Genomic DNA, 19,838 nt, shown 5'->3' with positions numbered 1-19,838 from the left:
ACGAAAAAAAACATGTTTTTAGCTTTCGTGAAAGGCACAGATTTGCTTTCATGAGAGGCACGAATGCGCCTCTCGATAAAGAAAAAATTAATGTGTTTTTTTTCCTTTCGTGAGAGGCACAGATTTGCTTCCGTGGGAGGCTTGACCGTGCCTCTCAGAAACAGAAAAAATACATTTTTTTCTGCTGCGAGAGGCACGGTTTTCCTTGCACAAGAGGCACAGCCGTGCTCTTGAAAACAAAAGTGTTTTCATTTTTTCCTTTTGTGAGAGATAAAGTTTTGCTTCCGCGAAAGACATGGCCATGCCTCTCGGAAACGAAAAAAACACGTTTGTTTACCTTCTGCGAGAGGCATGATTTTTTCGTCCGGTTTTTTCATGAAAAAGTTCGTCAAAATCTATCAACATGGGATCTACTCCCTCCGTTCCGAATTACTTGTCGCAGGTATGGATGTATCTAGATGTATTTTAATTCTACATACATCCATTTCAACGACGAGTAATTTGGAACGGAGGGAGTAGTTTTGAAGATCTAGACACAAGGAATCCAACGATGAATACGGTTCGAGATTTATTTTTTTTTAGAAAAGAAGGATGACCCCCGGCCTTTGCATCTGGAGATGCATACGGCCTAAAACGTTTTGAATAAGTGAATCTACGAAAAAGAGAGAAAGTTGTAAGGCTGCGACAAATGACACACATGCAACGCACCATTTGTCACAATCAAAGAAGATGAAAGTGATTTTGAAAAAAAGTACTCCTCAATTAATGACTTCATCCTAGTCAGCGCCTCCTGCGCCACAATGCAATCTGGCGCTGAGCCAGTGGCTGCGTGGGCCGGCCCAGCAACAAGAGCAAAGATGGCTTCGACCTGATGAGAGCATGATGAAGATCAACGTTGACGATGGCCTGTCGAGGTCGGGGCGCATTGTGCAGAGATGGGGAGGGAAGGTTTCAAGGTGCTTCTGCTCTTGTTACTTTTGGTCCGAATGAACCTGATATTTTAGAAGCAGCCGCTTGCCGTGAATGGCTTGCGCCAGCGGCTGACCTGAACCACTAGCGAGTTCAAATCGCTTGTGACAGCAGCATTGTGGTGGATGGGATTAACAGATCATGCAAGGGCCCTTACAGCGTCATTGCTCGCGACGTGAAGCAGCGAAGCTCAATGTTTGAAGCTGTGACGATCTGGCATGAACGGCGGGAGTACAACAATGAAGCACATCGTCTTGCAAAGGCGGCATCTTCGCTACGAGTAGGACGTCATGTATTTTTGAACCACCCACCTGTACTCGTAGCTCTGAACATTAAGCAATAAAAACTCCCATTCTAGCTCAAAAAAAAAAGAAAAGAAAGCCGACCTCTTGTAATTTCTGTTCATGCTTCTTTTTGGCCCAGTTTATTAAGGTTTGTTTTTCTTCATTTATCTTATTTTTCGGCTTATCTCAAACCAGCGCGTACATACACACTTCCTAATGATATAAAAAATTGCAGTGGTGTTTGCCCCACTGGCCATGAAAATCATGTTATTTATCTAGACGAATTTAGCTTTTGCTTGAATTTTTGTTGTATATAATGGGTGGATGTGATGTCATTCCAGTCAAACACATCTTTGGTATATTTCTTTCATGGTTATAAGCTTGGTTACTATTTGGGTTTTTACAAGAAGATATGTAACGAATGCAATTACATTTAACAAAAGAATTGAATTTAATACACAAAAGAACCATTCTAGGACTGATCAAGGAAAATATAACCGCAATCGCCGTTCACTCTAAAACCCAATAGCAGTTTCAGAAATTCTTAATAAATCCTAGAGGCCCACGCAGCCCATTCGTGCAAGGCAAGAGGTGGAACTAAATTTTAGTCCCACATTGCTAGTTTAGAGAGAGTTGGACCTCTTTGTAAGGGAGGTTCTTTCCCCACTAGTATGAGCATGAGAACAAGAGGGACATCCACGCGCGCTCCTCCTCCGCCACACCACGCCTAGTCGCGCCGCGCCGCGGGAATGAGCCGAGCCGATATCTAAATTTTTGCCACGCACTACGGGTATACGAAAGGTCACACGAAAACTGAAAAGATTTTTGCGAAAGCGGAGTTCGAATGCGAACGGTGCAGCCCTTCGGCTGCTGGCTCTTCGCTTCATCTCCGTCTCTTCGTTTCACCTCCCGTCGCTGCCCTCTCGCCTCCTTCTCTTGCGCCTATAAAAGGGAGGTCGCTCCTCCCAGAGAGACGCACCAGAGCCTCTTCTTCCTCTCACCACAAGTTCCTGAGCACTGCGCTGCTGCTACGTTCTTCCCCATCCCTGTTTGCGGCGTGCACCACGGGTCGGGACAGTAGGCCTCCGAAACCGCACCTTTTGAGTCCTGTACGGGAGAAGGGTGATAAGGTTTTTGGGGAGCGCTCACCGCGACTACTGACTTCTTCGTCACGGACGCCCCGGACTCCGACGACTACTTCCCCGACGACAACTTCTTTCCCGACGATGACGACCTTCTCGACGACATGGCTGGCGACGACACCGGCCCCAAGTCCAGTGCTACTGCTGCTGTTGTCCCGTACGTGTTCTTGCTCTTTCTGTTAGAAGTTCTCTCGCAGTTCTTTGCTCTAGTGTCTGTCATACATATGTTAGGTTCTACACTATCTATGCAACCTGTTTTACTATCTGCTTTAGACATGTTTGGTTGCAGTTCATATATGAAGATGTTATTTACCTTCTCTGTCAGATTGCATGACTACTTTTATCCATGTTATATCAATCATGCTTTATCTAATATTTCTATTAATAAAATCATTTGGTAAATTGCTCATATTTCCAACATCAACAACTGCCAGACCGAGCTGGGCCACCGCAGACTGATCAACGCCAACCACCGCAGCTGAGCTTAATATTGTCTCAGACTGGTAGCGACGCCGGTTCCCTGTCCATGGGCACCGCTGCACAGTCCGCACTTCTTTCGTCTTGATGTTGACCTCGACCTTCATGCCGGCGTTGCAATACCCGTGAACGCCACATATCAAATACTGTATGCCGACGGCGGCAAGTGGAACAACATCATTACCGGTCGGTAAAGTTGCTACAGGGCTGGAGCCGTTGCAGGAGTCATACCCCGTCTTGCTGACCTCCACCACACTGTGGACGCGACGGAGTATTGGAACTTGAGCTCATCGCCGGTGGTGAACCCGATTTTCGAAGCCCACTGGGACTAGTTGGTATGAAGGTCCCACGACCCATCCGGCGCATCCACGGTGTGGCTGGCGCCCAGCCCCGTCCCAAGCATGGTCACGGCCACGGTGATCAAGAGAAGAGGTTTGGTCTCCATGGATTAAATCTGGATGGACTAGCCAGCTAACAAGTAGTAACTGACAATATGATGAGAGATGGAAGTTAGCCCTAGAGAAAAAAATTGATTGTATTGTCCGATCAACTAACGAACTGAAGCTCCAAGAAAGCTGGGAGAGAAATGGCTGCAGGATGGATGGTGTGTTGTGAGATCATTGATATTAATGGGTCGACATATATAGACGATGGATGTGTTCAAGGATCATCGGGTGTAAGCATAAGCGCGTTGACCAGGTGACGTAGAGTAGGTCATCTAATATACATGAATATGACCGTGTGCAATATATATTGCCATCAGTAGACCGGGTCTGGCAAAAAAAACAATTAATTACAAATCCAAAGTAGACTTTGTCCGAACAATTAATTGAGACATCATCAGTAGCCATCAGTAGACCTTGTCCAAACAGTCATCCGGATGCCCATACGAGTGTATTGAACATAAATTAATCAAATATAATATCTAATTAAACATGCTGAACGTGTTAATGTGTGCATATTCCGTCCGTACGTTAGAAATTATATAATTAATTAAGATGTATGCCACTATCAAAATTTGTGGGAGAAAAACATGTCATTTGTTAAAAAAGTACTTCTTCTGTTTCTAAATATTTGTCTTTCTAAAGGTTTCAACAAGTGACTACATTCGAAGTAAAATGAGTGAATCTAAACTCTAAAATATGTCTATATACATCCGTATGTGGTAACCATTTGAAGTCTCTAAAAAGACAAATATTTAGGAACAGAGGGAGTACTAGTTAAGATGAATGTTGTGTTGACCAAATTGTAAAGTTGCATAGTCTAGAGAAATGCCTAGTTTTACTAAAGACAGGTGAAAAAGAAAAAACAAAGATAAATGTAGCAACAGGAAAATCTAAGCTGTCATATTATCAATGAGCGGACTAGGGACCCATGTGTCCTCACCCCCCCCCCCCTCCCCTCTCATGCATCACGCATGCATGCGCCACAACACACAAGTGTGTGTGTGTGCGCGCGCGCCAGTGTGTGTGTGTTGATATAACTAAAGATCCCATCAAATTTAAATTTGTTACCAATTCCATATCGCAACGCATTAATCCGATTGACGATCCATTTCCACCTTTAGCTTCGCGGTGTGAGATCTTCGATAATAGATCTCATGTCGACATGTTTTGACAAAAATGCAATACTTAACAACTTATTGTCACCTAGTTATCAGGTCATTAGCCAATTAGTTGTCATATATCCTATATAACTAAATAGGTGATCTTCACCAATAAATTATTCTTAACATGCAATCATGCATGGAAAAATTCCACCTCAACATGCACCCTTGCATGAGAATTTCATCCAATCATCCTACTTATACATTAAATATAAATATTCTGCGTACTTATAATCAATTTCATATGTGTTCTTATTTTCATTTATCCTAGTGTTAACCCAAACATTCATGTTAAATACAATCAAATCTCATTAGATTAATCAAATTCCACGGGAACGCAATGGGGTATCATCTAGTTATATTAACGACGCTTCGATCCCTACCTGGATCAGTTATGGCTCGATTCAAATAGATATTCAATGCCTAAATGATCTAGTGGTCAAGCATGATGTCATTGTGCATGTAAGAATACACGTCGGTCTTTTATATGCCTTCATTAAGGGTGGTCAAGAAGCCGAAATATGGAAGGGTCCAAAGATTCCCTAAGAAGTTCTGAAGCCAGGTTGCATGGCACTATGGAGGCCTAGTCCAGACAGTTAGTTAATGGAGACATCAAGAAAACTGAGGTTGGTGTGGTTTATTTGACACAGGAGGAGCCCAACACGATTTCATCTCGGGAGATTCCAAGAGAAGCATGACCAAAATTCTAGACAAGCTTGAGAAATACACACAGTGTACTAAACCTAGGGTGGCCCATCGGCTAGGAAGCAAACAATTAATGGGCTGGCCTCAAGGCCCAATAGCCAAGGTGTGGCCTAGGATCCTTGCTCCGCGGGAAGCGCTCCTTGCGGGAGGATCTCATCTTGCCGTGCAAGTCAAGAAGCCCTCATCCGATCCGGACCCTAGGTCGGTTAGCAAAAGGTATAACCTTGAGTCTCGAACACCTTTATAAGAAGAGACCAGGGGTAGTTCGAGGCATCTGACTATAGCATCATTGTCTCGATAGCATTATCACCACATACCCCCTCATATGAGACGTTTTTCCCCATCAATTAAATCCAAAGTAGGAATAGGCTCTTACCTCTATGATGAGGGCCCGAACCTGGGTAAACTCACCACATGTGAATCCCCTCCGGTACTTCCGATCCCGCGCATCATCCTCTCGGGACTATTGACGGTTTTCAGTACCTTCACTAATTCTTTTGGGACACAAGATGAAAACGAAATATGACAATGCTTTCAAGGCTTGGCAAGCTGAACTCTTGTAATTTCTGTTTCTGCTTCTTTTTGGCTTAGTTTGTTAAGGTTTGTTTTCCTTCATTTATCTTACTTTTTTGGCTGATCTCAAACGAGTGCGTCCATACACTTCCTAACGATATAAAAAGTTGCAGTTGTGTTTGCCCCGCTCGCCATGAAAATCATGTTATTTATCTAGACGAATTTAGCTCTGCTTGAATTTTTGTTGTATATAATGGATGGATGTGATGTCATTGCAGCCAACACATCTTTGATAAAGTTCTTTCATGGTTTTACGCTCGGTTATTTTTTGGGTTTTTGCAAGAAGATGTCTTGAATCCAATTATAGTGAATGCAATTACATTTAACAAAAGAATTAAATTTAATACACAAAGGGACCATGCTACGACTGATCAAGGAAAAAAGGACCACAATCATCGTTCACTCTAAAAGAACAACATAAGACCAGCCGCAACAACAATTAGACCGAGTCGGGCCACCGCAGACTGATCAACGCCAGCCTCCACAGTTGAGCTTAATACTGTCTCGGACTGGCAATGACGTCGGTTCCCTGTCCGTCGGCACCACTGCACAGTCCGCACTTCTTTGGACTTGACGTTGACCTCGACCTTCATGCCGGCATCGCAGTGCCCAGAGACGCCCCAGATGAAATATCGGGTCCCGATGGTGGCAAGCGGAACAACATCGTTACCGGTCGGGAAAGTCGCTATGGGGCTAGAGCCGTTGCAAGAGTCGTACCCTGTCTTGCTCACCTCCACCATGTTGTGCACATCGGTGGAGTACTGGAACTTGAGCTCATCGCCGGTGGTGAACCTGATTCTGGAAACCCACTGGGAGTAGTTGGTCTGAGGTCCCACGAACCGTCCGGCGCTCCCACGGTGTGGCTGGCGCCGAGCGCCGTCCCAAGCATGGCCATGGCCACGGTGATCAGAATAAGAGCTTTGGTCCCCATGGATTAAATATGGATATACTAGCTAGCTGACTTAGTAGTGACTCAAAATATGATGGGGGTGAAAGTTAGCGCTAGAGAGAAAATTGGTTATGTTGTCTGATCAACTAATGATCACAAGCTCCAAGAAAGCTAAAAAGAGAAATGGCTTCAGGATGGATGGTGTTGTGAGATCATTGATACTAGTGTGTCGACATATATAGGCGATGGGTGTGCTAAAGGATCACCGGGTGTAAGCGCGTTGACCAGGTGACATAGAGTAGGTCGTCTAAAATGCATGAAAATAACATCGTACACGTTATCTCCTGAAACTGATATTATTATATATGCTTGGCTCCATAGCTTTAATAGAAAACTAACAATGGAGAAGATGTGCCCGGTAGCCGTTAGTAGAACGGGTCTGGGGAGAAAATGATTAGTACGTAACCAAATTGTAAGTAGACCATGTCCAAACAATTAGTTAGGAAATCATCAGTAGCCATCAGTAGACCTTGTCCTCGATCGATTCGGATGCCCGCACGAGCGTACTAAACATAAATTAATCCAACATATTCTCTAGTTAAACATTCCAAACGTGTTGGTGCGCATATGTACTACATCGGTACGTCAAATAATTATATAATTAATTAAGGTTCTTCTAAAATAATAATTAAGATGTATGCCACTGTCAAAATTCACGGAAATTCACTATTGATAATATGTTGTGTTGACCAAATTCAAAAGTTGCATAGTCTGCAGGGTAAGGCGCCTCGCTGTTGTCATACAGCTAAAATCATATTTGGCAAAGAGGATTTATAGTTGGTCCTAGTTTTTGGTAGTGAGAGGTAAGTTCACTAATAATTAGTTGTCATATATGTACTATACATTTGAGCTAAACCACGATATTTATTATGGATCAGAGGGGGAATTTTTTTTATCACCACCATTTCTCCTTGAGATGCTCTTGTTTCTTTCTTTTTAGTATGAGTTCCCCTGTTCCATTCCATACAATAAAACCACTACATTTTGCAGTGCGCCCAAATATCAAGGGGTAATCTCTGTAGTCCTGAGTGGGGAACTATACCTTAGGCACATTGGCTTCAACCTGGTACTTACGTCCAAACACTACCACTAAGTATACACCTTAAATATAGAGGAAAACTCTCATAAGAGAACAATTTGAAGCAGGCTCACAAGGTCCGCCCTGGAGAGGTTATAACATTTGTGAGGTGAATGAAAATTGAAAGCAGAATGAAAAAAATATTTATACTAATATTTCTTTTTGGTTACTCATCTCTTAGCCCTTTTCTCTGATACGATAATGTAAAAGTAAATGCCTTTATAGCTGCTAAGATAAAATCATAAATCTACCATCTTAAAAGAAAAACGACGGAGGAAAGCTTCGCTCGCCAAAGAGAGAAGCTACAAAGGGACACCGCCATGCTGCATCCGGCCATGGTTTTTGCTGGAACCAGTCAATGAGGACACAAGAACCAACCGTGGTGCATCCCAGGAACCCGACGGCAATAGATGCTGCATCCGGTCATCTTTTTTGATGAAATTGACATGTGTTAATGTTGACATGGGGCAGGAGAAAAGTTGCAAAACCTCAGCGACCGTGCAACCATGGTTCCCGCGAGCTACGACGGCGCCGACAGGCATGGAATGGCGGCATGCTTCTAGAAGGGCGGCGAGGTGCTGGGACCCGTCGGCAAAAAAGTTGCAAGCAGTCATCAGAGTAGCTACGACGGTGGTGACCGCGAGCTGCGCATTTTTTCTGGAACTGACAGGCCACAGGTGAAGTCCTTTTGCTGGAATCGGCTCGCGCATTTGCTGGAACCAGAGACTGTAGATGTTGGAATCAGCGACGGTGAGCACCGGCTTGGGGGGGGGGGGGGGCACTGGCAAGCTGCGTGAGGGAAATGGTGTTGGGCAAGGCTGTGCAAGGTGTGGGGAGGAAGGAGCTGAGCAGCCAAATCAGACGGCCTACACAGGTTGCATTTGACGGCTAGTGCGCGGCCGACCGGCACCAAGCACTGCCCTTATTTATTCCATGATTATATACACTTGATTATAGTTTGGTTTTGCAAGACAATAAGTTAAATCCAATTATAATGGAAGAAATTACATTTAACAAAAGAATTGATTTACAATACACAAATAATGCCCGACACATCAAGAAGAAAAAAACATCACAATCGTCGGCCACTAAAAGAACAACACGAGACCAGTCGCGATAACGGCCAGACCTAGTCGCACCACCGCACACTGATCAATGCCAGCCTTCGTGGCCGAGCTTAATACAGTCTCGGACAGGCACCGGAGCCGCTTCCCCGTCCCTCGGCACCGTTGTACTGTCCGCACTGCCTTTGACTTCACGTTAACTTGAACCTTCATACCGGCGATGCAATGCCCAGGGATGCCGCAGATGAAGTACCGCGTCCCAGTGGATGCAAGTGGGACGATGTCGTTGCCGGTCAGGAACATCGCGATGGGGCTGGAGCTGTTGCAGGCGTCGTACCCAGCCTTTCTCACCTCCACCACATTGTGCATGGTGGTGGAGTATTGAAACCGGAGCTCATCGCCGATGGTAAACCTAGTTCTCGAAGCTCACATGGTGTAGTTGGTCTGCAGGTCCCATGATCCGGCCGACGCGCCCACTGTTTGACTGGCGCCGAGCACCATCCCGAGCATGGCCACGGCCAGGGTGATCAGGATAAGAACTTTAACCCCCATTGATTAAATGTCAGATCGACTAGCTAGCTAACTGAAAAGATCAGAGCTGGAAGTTAGCACTAGAGAGAAATTTGATAGGATCCAAGGAAGTTATAGAGAGAAATGGCTGCACGATGGAATGTGCTGTAAGATCGTTGATGACACTATGTCAAAATATATAGGTGATGGATTGGTTCAAGCTAGGATCATCAGGTGTAAGCGCGTTGATCAGGTGAGGTATGGTAGGTCTAAGATGCATGAATATGAGAAATAGTACTCCCAGATGAATTTAAATACAAATTGGTGCGTGCATGCTTGGCTCGCCTATTATACTATGATAATCTAATAATAATGGTGACGATGGGATCCATAGCCGAGAGTAGACTGGGTCTGGCAGCAAACCCTCAGGCTGCTATCGATCTGGTGCCCGAGCATGCTAAACAATAATTATTTGAACATAATCTTTGATTAAAAATTATGAACGTATTCGTGCGCGTGTGCATATTTCTACCGCACAATAATTGATTTATTAAGATGTATGTCACTGTAAAGATAGGAAAATAAAATGTAATCGTCTTTTCCAGAGTGTACACAAATTACGTACCATAGCTTTATTATATAGAAAGCGGGATAACAGATACAAAAAGGGCAGTAATAGGCGCTGGTCAACTGAATTTGGTCAAGATCGGTCACCATTGCGCGCCATTGTAATAGGCCATCAAGGACAGTTGATTTCACGAATCGTTTTCTCTCTCTCGATACAAGCTTCGCCCCCTTTATAGATAAAGGTATAAACAACCAAACCGATACAAAATGACCCGATGCGAGGCATCGAGGAGAACCTCATAAGCTGATCTAAAGAAAATCAGTAATACTAGCCAAAAACTCTCAAAACGCACTAAGTCCACCTAAGCGCCTAGAGCTAGCAGCCGAGAAGAAGCACATGAAACCCACCACCATGCAGAGGAAGACCCACCCGCACCGACGACGCCCCCGGGAGGGTACCGACACAAAGCGTCGCCACCGTTGCATCAGCCGAAGCTAAGAAAAGTTTCACCTTGAGAGTTGGACGGCAAGGAGAGGTCCAAGGCGACGCCCCAAGAGGAATACAACGTCCGCATGCTTTGTCGCCGCTAGCGCCGGAGCGCAAAGCTTTCGCTCGACCACAGCTCCCACGACATCGAGGGAACTCTAACGGGGACCCCACCACGATGGAATGGGAGCAATAGATCCAGATCAGGGCAAAGCTTTCATTGAAGTCATCTGCTCCGCAAGGATCACCCATCACCGTGCACCTCGCCACCCACAGGGCCAAGGTACATCGTCAACACCCGCCACCACATCGCTCACCGGAGAGCTAAGCAACGTAGCCCGTGTCGGGGTTAAATCCGGCGGCTCTCGGATAAGGGGTCCCGAGCTGATGATTTTAGCTTGATGGTAACAGGATGAACAAGGGCTTGGCGAGCTGAACTCTTGTAATTTCAGTTTCTTGGCGAGCAGATTTTGGGACACAAGATGAAAACGAAATATGGCAATGCTTTCAAAGCTTGGTGAGCTAAAGTCTTGTAATTTTCATTTCTTCTTTTTTGGCTCAGTTTGTTGGGGATTGTTTTCTTGATTTATCTTCTTTCTAGGCTCATCTCAAACCAGTGTGTACATACACCTCCCAATAATATAATATTTTGCACTGGGTGTTTACCCCACAGTTTCGCCTTAAAAATCATGTTACTTATCTAGACGAATTTAGCTCTGAATTTCTGTTGTATATAATGGATGGATGTAATGTCATTGCACTCAACACATCTTTGATACATTTATTTCATGGTTACATGCTTGGTCATTATTTGGGTTTTTGCAAGAAGATATGTTGAATCCAATTATAATGAATGCAATTACATTTAACAAAAGAATTGAATTTAATACACAAAGGGACCATGCTACGACCGAACAAGGAAAAAAGGACCACAATCATCATTCACTCTAAAAGAACAACGTAACAGCAGCCGCAACAACTATCAGACCGAGCCGGGTCACCCGCCGCAGCTGAGCTTAATACTGTCTCAGACTGACACCGACGCCGGTTCCCTATTCATCGGCACCGCTTCACTGTCCGCACTTCTTTCGACTTGACGTTGACCTCGACCTTCATGCCGGCGTCACAATGCCCGGAGATGCCGCAGATGAAATATCGGGTCCCGACAGTGGCAAGCGGAACAACATCATTACCGGTCGGGAAAGTTGCTATGGGGCTGGAACCGTTGCAGGAGTCATATCCCGTCTTGCTCACCTCCACCACGTTGTGCACGACAGCGGAGTACTGGAACTTGAGCTCATCGCCGGTGGTGAACCTGATTCTCGAAACCCACCGGGAGTAGTTTGTCTGAAGGTCCCACGACCCGTCTGGCGCACCCACGGTGTGGCTGGCACCGAGCGCCCTCCCAAGCATGGTCATGGCCACGGTGATCAGAATAAGAGCTTTGTTCCCCAAGGATTAAATATGGATCTACTAGCTAGCTGACTTAGTGTTGGAAATATGCCCTAGAGGCAATAATAAAAGCATTATTATTATATTTCCTTGTTCATGATAATTGTCTTTATTCATGCTATAATTGTGTTATCCGGAAATCGTAATACATGTGTAAATAATAGACACCAACATGTCCCTAGTAAGCCTCTAGTTGACTAGCTCGTTGATCAATAGATAGTCATGGTTTCCTGACTATGGGCATTGGATGTCATTGATAACGAGATCACATCATTAGGAGAATGATGTGATGGACAAGACCCAATCCTAAACATAGCACAAGATCATATAGTTCGTTTGCTGGAGTTTTTCCAATGTCAAGTATCTTTTCCTTAGACCATGAGATCGTGTAACTCCCGGATATCGTAGGAGTGCTTTGGGTGTACCAAACGTCACAACGTAACTGGGTGACTATAAAGGTATACTACGGGTATCTCCAAAAGTGACTGTTGGGTTGACACGGATCAAGACTGGGATTTGTCACTCCATATGACGGAGAGGTTATCACTGGGCCCACTCGGTAATGCATCATCATAATGAGCTCAAAGTGACCAAGTGTCTGGTCACGGGATCATGCATTACGGTACGAGTAAAGTGACTTGCCGGTAACGAGATTGAACGAGGTATTGGGATACCGACGATCGGATCTCGGGCAAGTAACATACCGATTGACGAAGGGAATTGTATGCGGGATTGATTGAATCCTCGACATCATGGTTCATCCGATGAGATCATCGAGGAGCATGTGGGAGCCAACATGGGTATCCATATCCCGCTGTTGGTTATTGACCGGAGAGCGATCTCGGTCATGTCTACATGTCTCCCGAACCCGTAGGGTCTACACACTTAAGGTTCGGTGACGCTAGGGTTGTAGGGATATGTATATGCAGTAACCCGAATGTTGTTCGGAGTCCCGGATGAGATCCCGGACGTCACGAGGAGTTCCGGAATGGTCCGGAGGTAAAGAATTATATATAGGAAGTGCTGTTTCGGCCATCGGGACAAGTTTCGGGGTCACCGGTATTATACCGGGACCACCGGAAGGGTCCCGGGGGGTCCATCGGGTGGGGCCACCTATCCCGGGGGGCCACATGGGCTATAGGGGTGTGCGCCTTGGCCTGCATGGGCCAAGGGCACCAGCCCCAAGAGGCCCATGCGCCTAGGGTTAAGGAAGGGAAGAGTCCCAAAAGGGGAAGGCACATCCGAGGTGCCTTGGGGAGGAGGGACTCCTCCCTTGGCCGCCGCCCCCTAGGAGATTGGATCTCCTAGGGCCGGCGCCCCCCTAGGCTCCCTATATATAGTGGGGGAAGGAGGGCCTCTCAAACCACGCCTTTGGTGCCTCCCTCTCCCTCTCCAACACCTCCTCCTCCTCCATAGAGCTTGGCGAAGCCCTGCCGGAGTACTGCAGCTCCACCACCACCACACCGTCGTGCTGCTGCTGGAGCCATCTTCCTCAACCTCTCCTTCCCCTTGCTGGATCAAGAAGGAGGAGACGTTACACTGACCGTACGTGTGTTGAACGCGGAGGTGCCGTCCGTTCGGCGCTAGGATCTCCGGTGATTCGGATCACGTCGAGTACGACTCCCTCATCCCCGTTCTTTGAACGCTTCCGCTCGCGATCTACAAGGTACGTAGATGCATCCAATCACTCGTTGCTAGATGAACTCATAGATGGATCTTGGTGAAACCGTAGGAAAAAATTTTGTTTTCTGCAACGTTCCCCAACAGTGGCATCATGAGCTAGGTCTATGCGTAGTTCTCTTGCACGAGTAGAACACAATTTGTTGTGGGCGTTGATGTTGTCAACTTTCTTGCCGCTACTAGTCTTATCTTGCTTCAACGGTATTGTGGGATGAAGCGGCCCGGACCAACCTTACACGTACGCTTACGTGAGACCGGTTCCACCGACTAACATGCACTAGTTGCATAAGGTGGCTGGCGGGTGTCTGTCTCTCCCACTTTAGTTGGAGCGGATTCGATGAAAAGGGTCCTTATGAAGGGTAAATAGAAGTTGACAAATCACGTTGTGGCTTTCACGTAGGTAAGAAAACGTTCTTGCTAGAACCCTATTTCAGCCACGTAAAATTTGCAACAACAATTAGAGGACGTCTAACTTGTTTTTGCAGCAAGTGCTTTGTGATATGATATGGCCAAAGTTGTGATGAATGATGAATGATCTATATGTGATGTATGAGATGTTCATGCTATTGTAATAGGAATCACGACTTGCATGTCGATGAGTATGACAACCGGTAGGAGCCATAGGAGTTGTCTTTATTTTTTGTATGACCTGCGTGTCATTGAGAAACGCCATGTAAATTACTTTACTTTATTGCTAAACGTGTTAGCCGTAGTAGTAGAAGTAATATTTGGCGAGCAACTTCATGGAGACACGATGATGGAGATTATGATGATGGAGATCATGGTGTCATGCCGGTGACAAGATGATCATGGAGCCCCAAGATGGAGATCAAAGGAGCTATGTGATATTGGCCATATCATGTCACTATTATTATTTGATTGCATGTGATGTTTATCATGTTTTTGCATCTTGTTTGCTTAGAACGACGGTAGTAAATAAGATGATCCCTCATAATAATTTCAAGAAAGTGTTCCCCCTAACTGTGCACCGTTGCAACAGTTCGTTGTTTCGAAGCACCACGTGATGATCGGGTGTGATAGATTCCAACGTTCACATACAACGGGTGTAAGACAGATTTACACATGCAAACACTTAGGTTGACTTGACGAGCCTAGCATGTACAGACATGGCCTCGGAACACAGAAGACCGAAAGGTCGAGCATGAGTCGTATAGAAGATATGATCAACATGAAGATGTTCACCGATGTTGACTAGTCCGTCTCACGTGATGATCGGACACGGCCTAGTTAACTCGGATCATGTTATACTTAGATTACAGGAGGGATGTCTATCTAAGTGGGAGTTCATTAAATAATTTGATTAGATGAACTTAATTATCATGAACTTAGTCTAAAATTTTACAATATGTCTTGTAGATCAAATGGCCAACGCAGTCCTCAACTTCAACGCGTTCCTAGAGAAAACCAATCTGAAAGACAATGGCAGCAACTACACGGACTGGGTCCGGAACCTGAGGATCATCCTCATAGCTGCCAAGAAAGATTATGTCCTACAAGCACCGCTAGGTGACGCACCTGTTCTCCCTGCAGAACAAGACGTTATGAACGCTTGGCAGGCACGTACCGATGACTACTCCCTCGTTCAATGCGGCATGCTTTACAGCTTAGAGCCGGGGCTCCAAAAGCGTTTTGAGAGACACGGAGCATATGAGATGTTCGAAGAGCTGAAAATGGTTTTCCAAGCTCATGCCTGGGTCGAGAGATATGAAGTCTCTGACAAATTCTTCAGCTGTAAGATGGAGGAAAATAGTTCTGTCAGTGAGCACATACTCACAATGTCTGTGTTACATAACCGCTTGACTCAGCTGGGAGTTAATCTCCCGGATGACGCGGTCATTGACAGAATCCTCCAGTCGCTTCCACCGAGCTACAAGAGCTTTGTGATGAACTTCAATATGCAGGGGATGGAAAAGACCATTCCTGAAGTATTTGCAATGCTAAAATCAGCAGAGGTAGAAGTCAAAAAGGAACATCAAGTGTTGATGGTGAATAAAACCACTAAGTTCAAGAAGGGCAAGGGTAAGAAAGCCTTCAAGAAGGACGGCAAGGGAGTTGCCGCGCCCGGCAAGCAAGCTGCCGGGAAGAAGCCAAAGAATGGACCCAAGCCTGAGACTGAGTGCTTTTATTGCAAGGAAAGTGGTCACTGGAAGCGGAACTGCCCCAAATACTTAGCGGACAAGAAGGCCGGCAAAACGAAAGGTATATGTGATATACATGTAATTGATGTGTACCTTACCAGTACTCGTAGTAGCTCCTGGGTATTTGATACCGGTGCAGTTGCTCACATTTGTAACTCAAAGCAGGAGCTGTGGAATAAGCGGAGATTGGTGAAGGACGAGGTGACGATGCGCGTCGGGAATGGTTCCAAGGTCGATGTGATCGCCGTCGGCACGCTACCTCTACATTTACCTACGGGATTAGTTTTGAACCTCAATAATTGTTATTTAGTGCCAAGTTTGAGCATGAACATTGTATCAGGATCTCGTTTAATTCGAGATGGCTACTCATTTAAATCCGAGAATAATGGTTGTTCTATTTATATGAGAGATATGTTTTATGGTCATGCTCCGATAGTGAATGGTTTATTCTTAATGAATCTCGAGCGTAATGCTACACATATTCATAGCGTGAGTACCAAAAGAAGTAAGGTTGATAATGATAGTCCCACGTACTTGTGGCACTGCCGCCTTGGTCACATAGGTGTCAAACGCATGAAGAAGCTCCATGCAGATGGACTTTTAGAGTCTCTTGATTACGAATCATTTGACACGTGCGAACCATGCCTCATGGGTAAAATGACCAAGACTCAGTTCTCAGGAACAATGGAGCGAGCAACCAACTTATTGGAAATCATACATACTGATGTGTGTGGTCCAATGAGTGTTGAGGCTCGCGGTGGCTATCGTTATGTTCTCACCCTCACTGATGACTTGAGTAGATATGGGTATATCTATTTAATGAAACACAAGTCTGAGACCTTTGAAAAGTTCAAGGAATTTCAGAGTGAGGTTGAGAATCAACGTGACAGGAAAATCAAGTTCCTGCGATCAGATCGTGGAGGAGAATACTTGAGTCATGAGTTTGGCACACACTTAAGAAAATGTGGAATAGTTTCACAACTCACGCCGTCTGGAACACCTCAGCGTAATGGTGTGTCCGAACGTCGTAATCGCACTCTATTAGATATGGTGCGATCTATGATGTCTCTTACCGATTTACCGCTATCTTTTTGGGGCTATACTTTAGAGACTGCCGCATTCACTTTAAATAGGGCTCCGTCGAAATCCGTTGAGACGACACCGTATGAATTATGGTTTGGGAAGAAACCTAAGCTGTCGTTTCTAAAAGTTTGGGGATGCGATGCTTATGTCAAGAAACTTCAACCTGAAAAGCTCGAACCCAAGTCGGAAAAATGCGTCTTCATAGGATACCCTAAAGAAACTATTGGATATACCTTCTACCTCAGATCCAAAGGCAAGATCTTTGTTGCCAAGAACGGATCCTTTCTAGAGAAGGAGTTTCTCTCGAAAGAAGTAAGTGGGAGGAAAGTAGAACTTGATGAAGTATTACCTCTTGAACCGGAAAATGGCGCAACTCAAGAAAATGTTCCTGAGGTGGCTGCACCAACTAGAGAGGAAGTTAATGATGATGATCAAGATACTTCTGATCAAGCTCCTACTAAAATTCGAAGGTCCACAAGGACACGTTCCGCACCAAAGTGGTACGGCAACCCTGTCTTGGAAATCATGTTGTTAGACAACGGTGAACCTTCGAACTATGAAGAAGCGATGGCGGGCCCGGATTCCGACAAATGGCTGGAAGCCATGAAATCCGAGATAGGATCCATGTATGAAAACGAAGTATGGACTTTGACTGACTTGCCCGTAGAGCGGCGAGCCATAGAAAATAAATGGATCTTTAAGAAGAAGACAGACGCGGATGGTAATGTGACCATCTATAAATCTCGGCTTGTCGCTAAGGGTTATCGACAAGTTCAAGGGGTTGACTACGATGAGACTTTCTCACCGGTAGCGAAGCTAAAGTTCGTCCGAATCATGTTAGCAATTGCCGCATTCTATGATTATGAAATATGGCAAATGGACGTCAAAACGGCATTCCCTAATGGTTTCCTTAAGGAAGAATTGTATATGATGCAGCCGGAAGGTTTTGTCGATCCTAAGAATGCTGACAACGTGTGCAAGCTCCAACGCTCGATTTATGGGCTGGTGCAAGCATCTTGGAGTTGGAACATTCGCTTTGATGAGATGATCAAAGCGTTTGGATTTACGCAGACTTATGGAGAAGTCTGCGTTTACAAGAAAGTGAGTGGGAACTCTGTAGCATTTCTCATATTATATGTAGATGACATACTTTTGATGGGAAATGATATAGAACTCTTGGACAACATAAAGGCTTACTTGAATAAGAGTTTTTCAATGAAGGACCTTGGAGAAGCTGCTTATATATTAGGCATCAAGATCTACAGAGATAGATCAAGACGCCTCATAGGTCTTTCACAAAGCACATACCTTGATAAGATATTGAAGAAGTTCAATATGGATTAGTCTAAGAAGGGGTTCTTGCCTATGTTACAAGGTGTGAAATTGAGCTCAGCTCAATGTCCGACCACGGCAGAAGATATAGAAGAGATGAGTGTCATCCCCTATGCCTCAGCCATAGGTTCTATTATGTATGCCATGCTGTGTACCAGACCTGATGTAAACCTTGCCGTAAGTTTGGTAGGTAGGTACCAAAGTAATCCCGGCAAGGAACACTGGACAGCGGTCAAGAATATCCTGAAGTACCTGAAAAGGACTAAGGAAATGTTTCTCGTCTATGGAGGTGACGAAGAGCTCGTCGTAAAGGGTTACGTCGACTCTAGCTTCAACACAGATCTGGATGACTCAAAGTCACAAACCGGATACGTGTATATTTTGAATGGTGGGGCAGTAAGCTGGTGCAGTTGCAAGCAGAGCGTCGTGGCGGGATCTACATGTGAAGCGGAGTACATGGCAGCCTCGGAGGCAGCGCATGAAGCAATTTGGGTGAAGGAGTTCATCACCGACCTAGGAGTCATACCCAATGCGTCGGGGCCAATCAAACTCTTCTGTGACAACACTGGAGCTATTGCTCTTGCCAAGGAGCCCAGGTTTCACAAGAAGACAAGGCACATCAAGCGTCGCTTCAACTCCATTCATGAAAATGTTCAAGATGGAGACATAGATATTTGTAAAGTACATACGGACCTGAATGTAGCAGATCCGTTGATTAAACCTCTCCCTAGAGCAAAACATGATCAACACCAGAATTCCATGGGTGTTCGATTCATCACAATGTAACTAGATTATTGACTCTAGTGCAAGTGGGAGACTGTTGGAAATATGCCCTAGAGGCAATAATAAAAGCATTATTATTATATTTCCTTATTCATGATAATTGTCTTTATTCATGCTATAATTGTGTTATCCGGAAATCGTAATACATGTGTGAATAATAGACACCAACATGTCCCTAGTAAGCCTCTAGTTGACTAGCTCGTTGATCAACAGATAGTCATGGTTTCCTGACTATGGGCATTGGATGTCATTGATAACGCGATCACATCATTAGGAGAATGATGTGATGGACAAGACCCAATCCTAAACATAGCACAAGATCGTATAGTTCGTTTGCTAGAGTTTTTCCAATGTCAAGTATCTTTTCCTTAGACCATGAGATCATGTAACTCCCGGATACCGTAGGAGTGCTTTGGGTGTACCAAACGTCACAACGTAACTGGGTGACTATAAAGGTATACTACGGTATCTCCGAAAGTGACTGTTGGGTTGACACGGATCAAGACTGGGATTTGTCACTCCATATGACGGAGAGGTTATCACTGGGCCCACTCGGTAATGCATCATCATAATGAGCTCAAAGTGACCAAGTGTCTGGTCACGGGATCATGCCTTATGGTACGAGTAAAGTGACTTGCCGGTAACGAGATTGAACGAGGTATTGGGATACCGACGATCGGATCTCGAGCAAGTAACATACCGATTGACGAAGGGAATTGTATGCGGGATTGATTGAATCCTCGACATCGTGGTTCATCCGATGAGATCATCGAGGAGCATGTGGGAGCCAACATGGGTATTCAGATCCCGCTGTTGGTTATTGACCGGAGAGCGATCTCGGTCATGTCTACATGTCTTCCGAACCCGTAGGGTCTACACACTTAAGGTTCGGTGACGCTAGGGTTGTAGGGATATGTATATGCAGTAACCCAAATGTT

The 19,838-nt window shown here is 45.1% G+C and overlaps 4 pseudogenes; all 4 read right to left on the bottom strand.

The window, feature by feature from the left end:
- Positions 1-2,760: 2,760 nt before the first annotated feature.
- Positions 2,761-3,459, bottom strand: LOC125537016 (uclacyanin 1-like; annotated as a pseudogene).
- Positions 3,460-6,006: 2,547 nt separating this feature from the next.
- On the bottom strand, positions 6,007-6,833 carry LOC125537009 (mavicyanin pseudogene; annotated as a pseudogene).
- Positions 6,834-8,871: 2,038 nt separating this feature from the next.
- Positions 8,872-9,399, bottom strand: LOC125537005 (stellacyanin pseudogene; annotated as a pseudogene).
- Positions 9,400-11,358: 1,959 nt separating this feature from the next.
- On the bottom strand, positions 11,359-11,863 carry LOC147992019 (mavicyanin pseudogene; annotated as a pseudogene).
- Between the last annotated feature and the right edge of the window lie 7,975 nt (positions 11,864-19,838).

This window comes from Triticum urartu, chromosome 1A, assembly GCF_056163025.1.
Source record: "Triticum urartu cultivar PI428250 chromosome 1A, HENAU_Tu73, whole genome shotgun sequence".
Taxonomy (NCBI): domain Eukaryota; kingdom Viridiplantae; phylum Streptophyta; class Magnoliopsida; order Poales; family Poaceae; genus Triticum; species Triticum urartu.
Note: the sequence above shows the minus strand (reverse complement) of the source record. Positions and strands in the feature narration are given on the sequence as shown.